The following is a 14,642-nucleotide window of genomic DNA, read 5'->3' as shown; positions in this document are numbered from 1 at the left end:
TGGGAGGATGATCAACAGGGATAAATGGTTGGCAAGGACTTGTGTCCCTCTTGCATGGAAAGTACTCTTAGCTCCAGGACTGCCCAGAAACCCCTTGCTTTGCCATGAATGTTGATTGCTTGGTGGGTAGCACATCTCTTTTATAGGAAATTTCAGTTGACTTGTAAACCTTCAGAATCCAAGAATATCTGGGGATGGAAAGGGATATTCCAAGACTAGTGATTGGTTCTTTTGCTGGGGAAGTTGAGGGTCATAAGTGGAGCACTGGTGAGGGCTGGGTAAGCAGATGCTACTTATCTCTTTCCTGTTTCCCTGGGCCTACTAGTAGAGCTGCTTTAAGGTCCACCCAAAGAGCCCCCAGTAAAAAAGACCGTGAGCAACCCTTGACCACCACGATAGCTGAGCACAGCCAAGGAGATGTTTCAGCACCCAGACATGTGTATCTGAACCGCTCACATAGTCTGCAGTTACTCATTACTGACCAGGGGACCATGATGTCCTAAGGTTAATGTACCAAGTGCTCAGAGCATATGGCAATCATCCCAAAATATGTCCTTCTGGTAGGAAATGGGGGTTGGGGGCTGAGAGGAGGGGAGCTACTGGTGGGGGCACTTCTACGGAGGCCCTGAAACCTTTCTGAAAATGTGTATTTTATACTCATGTCTATTTGCTGGATATGCCTCTGGTTGACATAAAATCTATCATAGAATGACAACTCCAGCCAATGTAGGCGTGGTCTGCAAATTGGAGCTTCATTGTCACTAAAATAATTGATACAGAAGAAGTTCACTTGGGTTTGAAATCCAAAAACATTATCTCAAGAAACTTCAACATAATTGATAATTTAAGAAAAGCAGATCCTATCAAAGGAGCCTTAGGATGTGCAGGCAGTCTGGCTGTGACATCTGTCATGCCATTGACCCCATTGGTAGCCGGGCTTGATTCGGCTGATCTGACTGGCTAGGCAGGTGTCCCCTTCCTCCCTTCCTCATCGCTCTGTGTGCATCCCTCCTGAAGTTGCACGTTTGGTCGAAGAGCTCGACCTTCACAGATAGAGGAGGACACTTCTCAGGTCAAGCGTGCATATAGAGTAGCTGCGCTCCCCTGCTAGAACCTCCAGGCAAGCTCTCAAGGTCCATTCGTAGCAGCATGTAGGGTAGTGAAGCTTCAAGACTCCAGATGCATCCAAATGACATGCTGCATGTGGCAGTCTACCTTTCTTTACAAAATAAAAAATTTTTTAGGATGAATAAAAGGATCTTTAGATCCTTGAAAAAAGTCAACTGCAGTAATTGACTGAAAGATTTTAAAGATGTTTAAGGGGCATCTGGGTGGCATGGTCAGTTAAAGTGTCGAACTCTTGGGTTTGGCTCAGGTTGTGATCTCAGGGTCCTAATTTTAGGTCATGATCTCCAGTAATGAGATCAGCAGCGTTGGGATCCATGCTCTGCAGTGGGGAGTCTGCTTAAGACTCTCTCTCCTTCTCCCTCTGTCCCTTCCCCTGTGTACTCTCTTTCTCTAGAAAAATAAATAAATCATTTAAATAAATGAAAATCATTTATTTAATCATTATTTAATCGTTTATTTAAATGATTTTCATTTATCTAAATGATTCATTTAAATCATCTATTTTCTCTAGAAAAATAAATAAATCATTTAAATAAATCATTTTAAAAACTCATTATGTACTCCTATACATGTATATCATAGATCAAATACAAAGAATTTGAAGAAACATTACTTCAAAGCTTTGGCTAGGAAGCCCGTGTGGCCCTCTCAAGCTTACAGTCTGGTATGAAAAAAAGACATATTCACAGAAGCAAGCTCCAATTTCTTTTTAAATATTTTGATATAACTGTCTTGGAAGTTTGATTTAGAAGGGATATCTTTCCTAATACTTTCCATTTTATTTCTCCTACCATAATTTTATCATGTAAGTAAAATAGATAGATCCCCAAATAGATATTCTCAAACTCTTTCTTGTTTACCATGGTGCATTTAAAAAATATTCTCATTTTCAGTGTGCTTCATGAAAAAAACAAAAAGGTTGGGAAAATCTTGTTATGTTGAATACCTGTTTCTGTGCTTAAGGGATGAATTGAACATCTATCTATCTATTATTATCATCTGTCTATCTGGATGATAGGAGTAAAATATCTCTCCTCTGCAAACTGTGTTTCTTTTTCGTCTCCTGCCTTAACCACTCACTTATTGCATGAATATGCATTTTCCCTTCAAAGGGTCATACAGAGTAGAATATTCATTATGAGACAAGAGATATTAATGCCATTCTGATGAAAGAGTGTCCCACAAGCCCCATGTGTGCATATACAAACCCCCAGAGCCGAGGAAATTCTCCAACTATAGATTGTAGGCAAATATAAAACTCCGAGCAGTGTAGAGGCAAACCCAGCATTTCGTGTTTTTAGGTTAATTCCATGATGTCATAAAACCAACCTGAACGAAAAGAAAATGGAGAGGATAAAAGATGGTGGACCTCCTGTATCCAAAATCCAAAGAATGAAAAATATCCCTACAAGTACACGTGTGTACAGGTATGTGGTTGGTCCCACAGTCCCTTGCTTCCATGTCTTCACTAATTTCTTTGCTCAAGTACATTTTCCTGAGGTCATCTATCACTTGGGCAATTAGCTCCTATTCTTGTAGATCTGAGAGACTTGAATACACGCTAGTCCTCACGGCACTCAGCTATGATTTGGGGGTGGTGGAAATTGTATGCCTCACAATTAACAAAGCCTTTTTATTATTTTGAACTCTTCATGTCCCTGCCTTCATTCTCAATAGAAGACGAAATGACAAGGTTTTGAAAACGCATTTTCTTATTTTCTACAATACGTATTTTTAAATCACACTGACAGTTTTATTCCACGGCACAGCACAACTGCTCGACTTTTCGCGAACATCTCCATCCCAACAAAATCACTCAGGGAAGGGAGGTTTAAGGAGACCGATTTCAGCTTCATGCTTCAGAAAGGTGGCTGTAAATCATGGCATGGGAGGAGGAAGGAAAATATAAAAATGATGAAATGTACCTTGATAGGAGTGTGTTTTTAATCTCTATTTTTATAGGCAGGTGCAATTCTCAAAACTTGGTCTCGGTGGGGCCATACTAGGGGAGATTCACCAGCCGGCCTGTCGGTGGAGTCGACGGTTCCTCTCTGTGCTGGTCATGACCGTGCCTTTTTCACTTGGTGAGAGGCAGAATTCCAAGGCTGGGCTGTTTCAGGGGACGCCTGACCTTTCCAAGATGGGGCTTCTCCCAATCTTTCTACCCTGTGAAGGATTTGCTTGTAAATAGATGTCAGCCTGGAAGCTATGGGACTGCTTCCTGAATTGCTTCGAGCTTGCTACAATTTACCAGCCTCTGAAGTGGCATTAAAGCAATGTTCATTTTTTAATGAGTATTAAATTTACTTTTAGCCAAACCCTCTAGCTGACAATGAAGTGTTCGTTGGGCTTGCTATTGGCTCTCTCTTTGCTAATTGCTCTGCTGCCTGTGATTATTCTATCTCTCTCTTTTGGATGCTGTAGCTTAATGTTGGAGTCTTGTACTTAATTTCAAGTAGGAACAGCAGTATGACTCTCTAGATTTCCAGTCTCAGAGTAGGGTCTCTCCTCAATTATGAAACAAAGGCACAGAGTGAGGCAGAAAGAACATGAGTTGTGGCAGGAGATCTAGGTTGGAGTCCTGATTCTACCTGTCTATCTGGGATTGGTTAGTGACCATTCGTGCACCAAATCCAGCCCTTCCCACCCCCATTTGGGTCCTAACTGCACACTAAGAATGGGTTTTACATGTTGTTGTTGTTGTTGTGTTTAATGGCTAGAGGGAAATCAAAAAAATGATATTTCATGACAAAGGGTATATGAAATTCAAATTTCAGTCTCCATAAATTATATTTCCTGGAAGATAGCCATACTCATTCATTTACCCGTGCTCTATGGCTCTTTTCCTGCAACCGCAGCAGAGTTGAGTCGTTGCAATGGTAACCAGCCTCAAAAATTCACTCTCTGACTTCTTACAGAAGCTCTCTGCTGATCCCTGACCCAAACAGTTGATGGATCGCAGGCTGGCTAATCTTGTCTCGGGGCCTCAGTGGCTTCATCTGTAGACAGGGATCAATAACCATGCCGACATCACCGAGCTATTGAGAAGAACAAATGAGGTCATTCATCTCTCAGCATCTCGAAATCTCATTGTTAAAAAAAAAAAGAAAGAAAGAAACAGAATTACTGGCTGTGAGTTGTTGCAAAACGTAGAAACAGAGTTATTGATTCTAAGTTGTTTCATTCTGATCATTGTACTTGACCTTCTACTAATTTGACTCAATTTGTTTTTGAATAGATGGTGTACAGTCTAGGTAGTATGTTTGTTTATATTAGATATGACTTCAAACTAGGCACTGAAAAGAATTTAAACGCATACTTACTGAATGCTTATGATAAACCCCACAGATTATATAAAAACAAAGCTGCTTTATTCTCTCAAAATGCCTTTGGGAATATGTTCTCAAAAACCTATGTACTGTAAATTTTTTGCTGAATGATCGGTTATTGTGATACATCTATCTGTTCCTTTTCTTTGTGCCTAGATCACCAAAAGAAGACAATGTAAATCCACATTTGTCAAACATAGTTGGGCTCTAGTTACAATTGCATAAAAAAATAAAGGGAATAATAGAAGCATGTATTCTACTTCTCAAACATAAATTGTTTACCCTTATTACAAACTCCAATAAGTTAGAAGGTTGCTTAAAATTTTCACCTCGAATTCTACCTCCCAAACAGGTTTTTGAATGAAAATCCTATACGTATTTCTCCTCTGATGTGATGAAGGTATTTGCCATGTTGCTAATGAAGGAAAAAATAGAGGAAATCCATTTGGTTCTTTCCTGATTCTTGTCCAAAAGCAATTGCCTCCCGCTGCGGACTGCTCTTAGTGTTCAAACAGTGCTGGTCTAGGTCCAAACCTTCCGTCTAGTTTGATCTAGGAGAGCGAACTTCTTTGATGTGTATCAGTGGCTTCTAAAGTGCTCTGCCAGGTTTAATCAAAGGTACATAACTTCAGCACAAATAAATGGCAAGAAATGATCACAGAGCCCCACGCAGGGGCTGTAAGCAGCCTCCAGACTTTGCCCGGGCTGGGCATCCTCCACAGAGGACAAACGCAGGAAGCGGGAGAGGGTCTCTCTCAGATAAAATAATTGCAGAGAAACACAACAAAGGGAAGCAGGCCAACATTCTCGGGCCTTCTGATTTAACTATTCCACTGTGCAACTGATACTCCTCTTGCTGTGGCGACTGAGGCCCACCGCGGCTCTGCAGGATCTCACCCATTCCCCCAACCCCTAATCCCCCCAACCCCTAACCCCCCACTCCCTCACCCCCTCATCCCTCTGAGTGTGTGAATGTGGCATGGAATCCGAGCCCACGCCAGGATCTCCAGGGCCTGTGCTGCAAGGTGGGAAAGTACTAGATGAGAACATCAGGGCTGATAGGAGGGACCTACTCCCCACTAGGGCCACGTGGGTGGGCACTTGCTGGCCTTTTTACCCACAGATCCCAATCTGAGGATCGCTACATGTATCCAGTTGACCTATATAACACAGCGAAATGGTGAAGATACCTTTTTAGCTCTGCACTGATTCGATCAGCAACAGAGTTTTCCAAGATTCTAAACCTCCTGCCTTGAAAATTCAGGGGCGCATATGTTTGCAGTGTATCCCTGTCAATTCACATAAAGCACATAACATAATGTTATCATGATTAGGGTACATATTAGCTTTGAACTTTTGGAAGATGGATCTCTGGTGCTTACTTTCCAATCCTAAGTGTGTATTATTAGAGGCACCTGCCAGAGGTCTCTACACCATATCTGGAGACCAGGGCTATATCATTAGACAACTTAGAGTTACTTTCTGAAAAGCCCACCAAAATATTAAAAATCCAAAATATTAAAAATCCAAAAATCCATACAGGCTGGCCTGTAACTGAATAAAAATCCTACTGGACCACTCCACGCAATCTACTGTTGTTAATCACTCTTTTCTCTCTTTGCCTAAAAGAAACTGCCCCTCAACCCCTCTGTTATCTCATCCTATTACATGTCCTTAAATACTGAAAATACTCTGACAATTATCAAAGGTTTATCTCCAGTTGGACCCCGTCCTCTCAACTGTAGATTTGCACACCCCCTTTAACTTAGCATGTCTAAAACTGAATTAGATGTCCCCCCCCCCCCCACACACACACACCTGTCCTTCCCCAGGACCTTTTCATCTCAGAAAAAGCAACAACATTCTACCTCCATCAACACATCCTGTTGCTTGGACTTTCAAAAGGTATGCAAACACTTTATACCACCTTTACTTCTCTAGTCCAGCCCTTCCTCTCTCTCACACATGATCCCAACAGCCTCTTTCTTGTCTTCTGTGCTTGGAGAATCCAGAAAGAATGCTTTTTAAAAAAATTATTATTTTATTTTTTTATTTTTTTAGAATGAGAGAGAGAACATGTGTGGGAGTCGGGGGCAGAGGGAGAAAGAGAGAGAATCTTGAGCAGGTTCCATGCCCAGTGCGGAGCCTGATGTAGGGCTCAATCCCATGAACCTGAGATCATGCCCTCAGCTGAAATCCAGAGTCAGGTGGTTCACCAACTGAGCCACCCAGACGCCCCCAGAAGGGACTGTTTAAAACAGAAGCTAGGTCAGGACGATTCTCTACTCAACATTCTCCATTGGTTTCCCATCTCATTTAGAGAAAAAGAAAGGGAATCTCACTCCCCTTGCCTTTTGGATTTCAACTTATATACTCCCATTTTTTTCTTCTCTGGCCTCTTGCTAGTCCTAGAATTCACTGGCTAACCTTTTACCTCAGGACCTTTGCACTTGCTCTTCTGCCAAATAATCATCTTTCTTTTCCCCTTCTTTCCTATCTTTTTCAAATGTCCTAGTCTCAGTGAATGCTTCTCCAGGCCAACCTATTTTAAATAGCAAGCCATCCTACTCATCCTGTGTCTTCTTCCTGCTTTCTTTTCCTCTCACCACTAAACAAGTAGCACACTTAATTAATTAATTTATTTTCTGTTTAACTTGCCTAGACTGTAAAGCAACAGTTCATTCGCTGCTGTAGTCCTAGTGCAAACAACAGAGCCTGGAACATAAGAGCTTCTCCAAAAATGTATCTGAGTGAAAAATGTATCTGAGATGGATGGACATGGACTATGGGTGAAAAAGACCTACACCAGACGTGGTTATATCCATTGTCATAGAATTAATGGTGATTTTTTTCATCTTCCTTACATAGCTTTCCCTAGTTTTTAAACAAAATAATTAACATATTATCTTTATCACCAGAAAAAAAGAAAAATGTCTTATTAAGTACATTTTAATCTTTAAACCAAAAGGATCTGAAAGAAACAAAGGGAAGAAAAAATTATGTGTGCGCACAGATAACTATATTATAAATATGTAAAAATCTATGCACATAAAGAAAACGAAAACAGGCCAAACTGCTTACAGTGTCTTCAAATGCCAAAACTATGAGTCATATTTTTCTTGTTCTCCTTTATTTCATTTTATTAATGAGCATAAATTCTTTTACTATAAAACTAACCTTTAGAATTGCAGTTAATTGGATTGCCATATATACACACATATAAGAATAAGTCAGTATATAATCTTAGCTCTTTACTCATGAGTGGTCCTAATTAAGTTGCTAAGAATTTTGTTATTTACATTTTTAAAATTTTTATTAAATCCTTCAGCTTTCTGGCTTTCCATTCAGACATAAAATTTGACTAAAAGAAGTCAAATTCATCTTTTTGCCTCAAGCTTGTTTCTTATTTTTGTTGAGAACATTTCACAAATGTGTATTCTTGGATTGTTAAGTTAAAATCTTCAGTGAAATGGGGTGGGGTCACTTTATGTTCTCAGTTCTTTAGTTCTTGAAGATGTAACAGTGATCACCCCATCATTAAAAACTATTTTGATTAATACTATATTTTCAAATATTCTAGGACATATTAATCAAAATGCACTTAAATAATAGTCCTTTAAAAGATTCTTCTCTTGCTATGAGGACATTTGAGGGCTCTTTCACCGTTGGCATTGATAATAATTAATCAGGATGACAATGATCAAAGCCTTTTCTGGTTGGTCTCTTGCTGGGCTTTTTTTTGCATTCATTGCTGAATATTGTATTTTGGAAAATAAGTTTGGATGTTCATTTTGCAGAACCCATTTCACTGTTGCAAAGGAGAACGATTTACGTTTCCTTCCCTAGGTGAAATCAAACAAACAACATGCCTCCCGATCTGGGGGAAATGGCTCACCCTCCCTCCCTCCCTCCCTTTTAGGCATGAGATTTGTCTTCCAAGCCCCAACCCAAGAACATCCACGGGGATACTCAAAATGGACTTTCCTTGGAGCTGGTGGAGATCACAGCTCATGAATGAGAAAGTAGTAGTGTCCAGGGACCCTAATTACCTGACATTGTGGTGGGTGCCTTTGTGAGAGCAAGTAAGCCATACTTCCGGGGCCTCCGTCCCTCCATCTGTAAGGTCCTCAACGTCTGTTGCTCTCAAAGTGTTAATGACACCAAAGCCTATTATTAGGTACCATGAAATTTTTTTTAAAGACTTTATTTATTTATTTGACAGAGAGAATGATCATAAGTAGGCAGAGAGGCAGGCAGAGGGGCGGGGATGCAGGCTCCTTGCTGAGCAGAGGGCCTGATTCAGGGCTTGATCCTAGGATCCTGAGATCATGACCTGAGCTGAGGTTTAACCCACTGAGCCACCCAAGCACCCCTGTACTATGAGATATTAAATCCTGTGTACAATCCTTTCCATGGTCATAATAAAGTGTCAAGTTTCTTTAAACAAAAGGTAGGAAGGAGCTAATAAATATATTAATGGTAGATGCTCATCCCCTTCTTAATAAAACAATTTCAGTTTAAATACAACTCAATATTAAATAATTTTTACTCTTATCAAAGCCACCTAACAGAACTCAATAGTTGCTATGTGTTTCCCATGTGCTCCTCGGGAAAAAATAGCCTTCTCATAGCAAAGTCCATCTTTGGAATATCCACATAATCCCCCGTTCCCTTTCTGCCTCTAGTATAATGTTTGGGTTTGGTTTCTGTCTCAGGACAGAAGAGGTAAATGTTAATTACATTTAGGGCAGTGGGGAGGAGAAGATAAGAGACAGTCTCTCCCAGCTTATTTTTTTAAAAAATGTCTCAAATGGTTTGTTTTTTTTCTATATATATGTGATATATAAAGAATATACATATATAGAATATATATACACACATATGGAGAGAATATATAGAGAGAATATACATATATATGGAATATACGTAAATATATAGAATATATGTCTATATATTTCATGTTTTAAGATGTGACCTCTGCATTGCAATACAGTTGGTCACAGCCTATAATAAGTTGCCTATAATAGGAGGAGAATAAAAAAAGCCTGGACTACAGCTCTTCCCACTGCACCCTTCAGAACAGAAAAGACAAACTGCTCGCACGGTGGCACCCAGCCAATCTCTAACTAGAATCGATTGCTTTGCCAACAAGGAACACAAAAGATGTTCATTGTTTGCAAACCGAGTTTCCTGCAAAGACACCTTTTCTCCAGGCTAGCAAGACGGAGAACAAGACAATTCCTTCTGCTGCGTCTTCGCTTCTCCCTGTGAGGGGAACCCCTTCTGAAGAAGGCAAATCGGAATCTAATCCCAGAGGATAAGGAGGCTTTTCACTTCACAGCGTGATCTCTTCATTACAGTGGGGTGACCACCACAGGCGACTGTGCTGAAAGACAGTGGCCAATATTATAATTATCTACATAAAAGAATTCACTGGGTAGCCTTTGTCTCTTGAAGGGTGTTTTTTTTGTTTGTTTGTTTGTTTGTTTTTTGTTTTAAATTTGTATACAGTCTTTTCTCTCCCCAGGATAAGGACCGGATGGGGGAGGGGTAGCTCCAAGAGCCAGTTCTGGGAGGGGTGGGTGGGAGGAGAAAGCCGGCTCTCCCAACTTCTCCCCTGCTCTTGATTTCCTTCTTCCTTCTGTTTAATCCCTTAACCACTAGGGGATTAAAATGAAGGTGAATTTAGAAAGAGCCATGGATGGGGCGCCTGGGTGGTTCCGTCGGTTAAGTCGGTTAAGAAAGTTGGTCACACAGCCAGGTTGGTCACTCCTGCCTTCAGCTCAGGTCTTGATCTCAGGGCCCAGGGATTGATGCCTGCCTTGGGCTCTCTGCTCGGTGAAGAGTCAGCTTCACCCTCTCAATCTCCCTCCGCTCGCTCTCTCTCCCTCTCTCTCTTGAAAATAAATAAATAAAATCTAAGAAAGAACGAACCACCAAGCAATGGACCATGATATAGTTCTGTCTGTCTTTGTCTCTCTCTCCCTACCTTGCCCTTCCCACGTGCTCTCTCCACCTTTCTTTCTTTCTCTAGCTCTTGTCCTTACCCTTCACACCTTTTGGATTTCCCTTCTTTGCCGTAATTCACAGCTCTCCGCTAGTGGGCCCATCGCTCCTGCAAGCCAGGTTTCAAGCTCCCCAACAGCCTGTCCTCTGGTTTTGCCACCCAGGTGTCTCCAACTACATGGCAAATCCGCAGTTATGCTTCAGGGGAGAAGCTCTCAAACATCTGTGACATTGTTTCAATGGCAAAGATACATTGTGTGCCAAACCGCCTACCCAAAGTTCAAGGACACAATCAGATTAATGTTGGAAGCCAGGGTCGCTCAGCTGGTTTAGCGTCTGCCTTCATTCAGCTCAGGTCTTGATACCAGGGTTCTGGGATGGAGCCTTGTGTCGGCTCTCTCTCTCTCTCAAATAAATAAATAAAATCTTGCGGGGGAAAAAGAAAGAAGGTGTAGTTCCTACATTTAAAGCTCCTACATTGTATGTAGTTCCTACATACAAGAACGAGATATTTGGTGTGGAAATTGCAAAGATATATATAAATCATCCAGAAATACCATCAAAAGTCCAAAGAAGCATTTTAGACAAATGATCATTATATTATTAGTGACTAAGATGGAGATGGGTTTAGTGGGTTATACCTCCCCATACAGGTTTTTTGTTTTGTTTTGTTCTGTTTTGTTGTTTTTGTTTTTTTAAGATTTTATTTATTTATTTGACAGAGATCACAAGCAGGCAGAGAGAGAGGGGGAAGCAGACTCTCCACTGAGCAGAGAGCCCAATGCAGGGCTCAATCCCAGGACTCTGAGATCATGACCTGAACGGAAGGCAGAAGCCTAACCCACTGAGCCACCCAGGCGCCATCCCAGACAGGGTTTTTATTCAGATGTCAGATAGCAGTTTAAGATGCTAACATAGTCACTGTGTAGATTTGAAATGATATTTCCTATTATTTTTTGTATATTTTTGATATGAGCCTTAATTATCACTTGTAGAAACCTGGAGTGGATTTTTAAGTTTCCAGAAGGAATTCTGAAACAATAAAAGCTCTTTTGTATGGAGGAAGGGGATTATATTATAAGAGAGCAAATACTATTACATTGGCAAGTAATAGGACATTCACATTATGCTAAACTTAAATCTATATAATACAGGACATCGTTCACTAGAATGCATCTTTGGAAAGACACTGTAATTTGGCATTTGAGGAACTGCTCATCTCAAATTAATCCAAAGTATAAATAGTCCAAGAGTTTAAATAATTAATACACATTTCAAACATTATACAATAATGTTTAAAGTAAAACTTGCAAGCACTTTAAGATCCTCGTTATATTACATCCAACAGTGTTTAATATTGAATATATTTAATTAAATTGGGATTTTTTGAGGTTGCAAGATATGAACAGATTGTCACAAGATTTCTGCCAATGAATATACCAAAATGTGCATAGGTGCTATTTTTGTTTCTTTCTTTGTTGGCTAGTAGACCCACCTAAGTCCTGATTACGCATTTTTTTCAATTTCCCTGTTGCACAGACAACTCAAACTCAGCGTTGCTGGAACAGAACAACCCCTCCCAATCTGACGACTGACACCTTCTGCCATCTCTGTGCTCCGTCCAGACACCAGGAAGGGGCTCTACATATTATTGCTTACTCTCACGTCCGATCGCATCTGTCTCCTCCTCCTAATTCCCTTATACCATCTTCATCATTTTTATCTGTTTTCCTCTACTAGCTTATCTGCTTTTTCTCCTGAGCCTTGAGCCTCTCCACTTGTCCCAAGAACAGCTGCTTTTCTAGACTTTTCTAGAGGGATCTCATCACTCCGCTCCCTGCTTAATTCTTCATCACTAAGTCCTCTTTACCTTTGGGCTAAAATCCAAACGACCTAGCATGACTTAGAAAAATCTTCAATACCTCCCCCTTTCCCCCCACCCCCTGTTTCAGCATTCGGAATCTATAGTTGTGCTGTCTGGTCGGACAGTCACTAGCCACAGGAGGCTGCTCGAATGTTTTTTTAAATGAGCTAAAATTGAATAAAATTTAAAATTCCAACCCTCACTCACACTTGCCACATTTCAAGGGATCATAGTCACATGTGGCCAGTGGCCCCACGTTGGCGAGAGGGGAAGGAGCACGTTCTCATGGATGTGGACAGTCCTGTTGGGCGGCACTGGCCGGAAGTTGGTCACACAGCCAGCCCGCGCTGGGTCTGCCTGTGAGTTCCCCAACCACACCCACTCCCCTTTCTTCCTCTCCCCTCCATTCAGCGTCCGAGTTATCTCTGTCTTGTCACATCCTACTCACCTTTTCCTCATCCCCAACCCAACCTGGGGCAGGTGTTCTTCTTGTGAATTCCGTTGCCGCTAAATGAACCCTTCTTGCAGAGCGCTCACTGAAGTTACACTTTCTTGCCTGTCTTCCCACTCGTGTGAACTCTCTGCTATCAAAATCAGTCTTTTCACCTCTAGTACTCTGCCTGACTCATAGCAGATAATCGAAACCATATCTAAGTGTAAATCAAACATTAAATATGAACTTAAATCGTTTCCTTTGTGGTTAGGTCTGAGGCACATAGTAAATATTCCATGTTTACAGTTAGGGACAGCTGAACCATAAATGGCAAATTTTTCTTTCAATTTCTTTGTGCCTTGCTGACTGATTGGCCCTAACGTACTTATTTATCTTACTCCATAACTTTAAACCCAATATAAAATGAAAAGATTAAATTATTGAGAAATAAGCAACATAAAGCTCCAAGTTGCAGCAACACATGATGTTTTGGAAGTTCTCTTGGCGTTGGTTGAATCAGATAGACAATGTATGACACAGTTGTTTCAATGATACTAATTATGTAAATTTCGACGTGCTCTGTTGTAAATGTCTTCTACTTAAAATAGAACTTTTTAAAAAGATTTACTTATTTTAGTGAGAGAGGGAGAGCGAGCACACAGGCAAGCAGGGGGAGGGGCAGTGGGAGAAAGAAGAATTCTTAAGCAGACTCCCCCATTGAGCTTGAAAATCGATGCGGGGCTCGATCTCACAACCCTGAGATCATGACCTGAGCTGAAATCAAGAGTCAGATTCTTAACCGACTGAGCCACCTGGGTCCCCCCAAGTAGAACTTTCAGTTGGTAAAATTTTCTCATTCTGAACAGGTGAGTAACTTATATTTCTAAGCCAGTATGTAGACCACCAAATCATTCTAATTTATTTAATAAGGGGACTGTGTGAGTAGACAAAAATGAAAACTGATTTGCTTTCTTTTTCTACCTTCAGCATATTTTTAAGTTTATGATTTACAATTAGTGACAACACAAAGCATTGCTTTCGTGGTTAAATTTTTATCTTTTAGCTTTCTGAAAGAACTAACTTGTGAGTCATCTCAAATGTCACTCAAGAAATTGGCTGTTCTGAGCGTTCACTTATTCATGACAGTTATATGTAGTATTTCGAGCTTTAGAGCTGAAGAGAAATGCATACTGATGCGCCTGTGTCTTCTTTATTCCCATTTCTCATGTCTTCGTCTCCACATAGTTGCCTTTCCCAGCAGCAGGCCCTCACTAACATAACTGGAGAGTAAAATAGCCATGATTCTTGTAATTTCATAATGTGTGTATTGAAGTGACTGGTGATGTGTGTGTGATTGTGGAGGTTCCAGAGAAGCAAATGGATGAATGTACATTGGGAAAATGGGGGATAAATAACTCAACTCCACATTAAAGGCCTTTATTTAGGCAAATCAGGTGAATTTATTGGAGTTCATTTTTCTAATTAGTAAGAGCTAGCCCAATATTGAGACAACTGCAGACCATCCCTATTCCTACATAAAAGATACCTGATCTTTCTCTGAATGGTACCATTTATAGAAAATTTAATATTCATATATATAGTGATATGGTATCTTTTCTAATCTACATGTAAGAGATTTATAAACAATCCCAGGAGTAATTCTGCTTAACAGCTTGTAAAGAGTTAGATTTGTAATTCTGGTTTTCTTTTTATCGCAGAGAAGGCTCAAAAGCAAAGAGCCACAAGTAGATCAAGACTAGTGTATCACGGAGGATTGACTAAGTTCTACCAGTGTAACCAACAAGCGCTGAGATCTTGATGACATAACCGATGCTTTTTTTTTTTGCTCATGCTGTATCCCAACGTAGTCATGTGTGTGGAG

The 14,642-nt window shown here is 40.6% G+C and overlaps 1 long non-coding RNA gene across 1 annotated transcript; it reads right to left on the bottom strand.

The window, feature by feature from the left end:
- Positions 1–920: 920 nt before the first annotated feature.
- On the bottom strand, positions 921–13,584 carry LOC116589210. Its single transcript, XR_004285241.1, has 3 exons — positions 13,573–13,584; positions 12,386–12,391; positions 921–994 (listed from the first exon to the last, which is right to left on the bottom strand). It is a non-coding gene; the product is annotated as an uncharacterized LOC116589210 (long non-coding RNA).
- Positions 13,585–14,642: the final 1,058 nt, after the last annotated feature.

This window comes from Mustela erminea, chromosome 4 (assembly GCF_009829155.1).
Source record: "Mustela erminea isolate mMusErm1 chromosome 4, mMusErm1.Pri, whole genome shotgun sequence".
In the NCBI taxonomy this organism is placed as follows: domain Eukaryota; kingdom Metazoa; phylum Chordata; class Mammalia; order Carnivora; family Mustelidae; genus Mustela; species Mustela erminea.
Note: the sequence above shows the minus strand (reverse complement) of the source record. Positions and strands in the feature narration are given on the sequence as shown.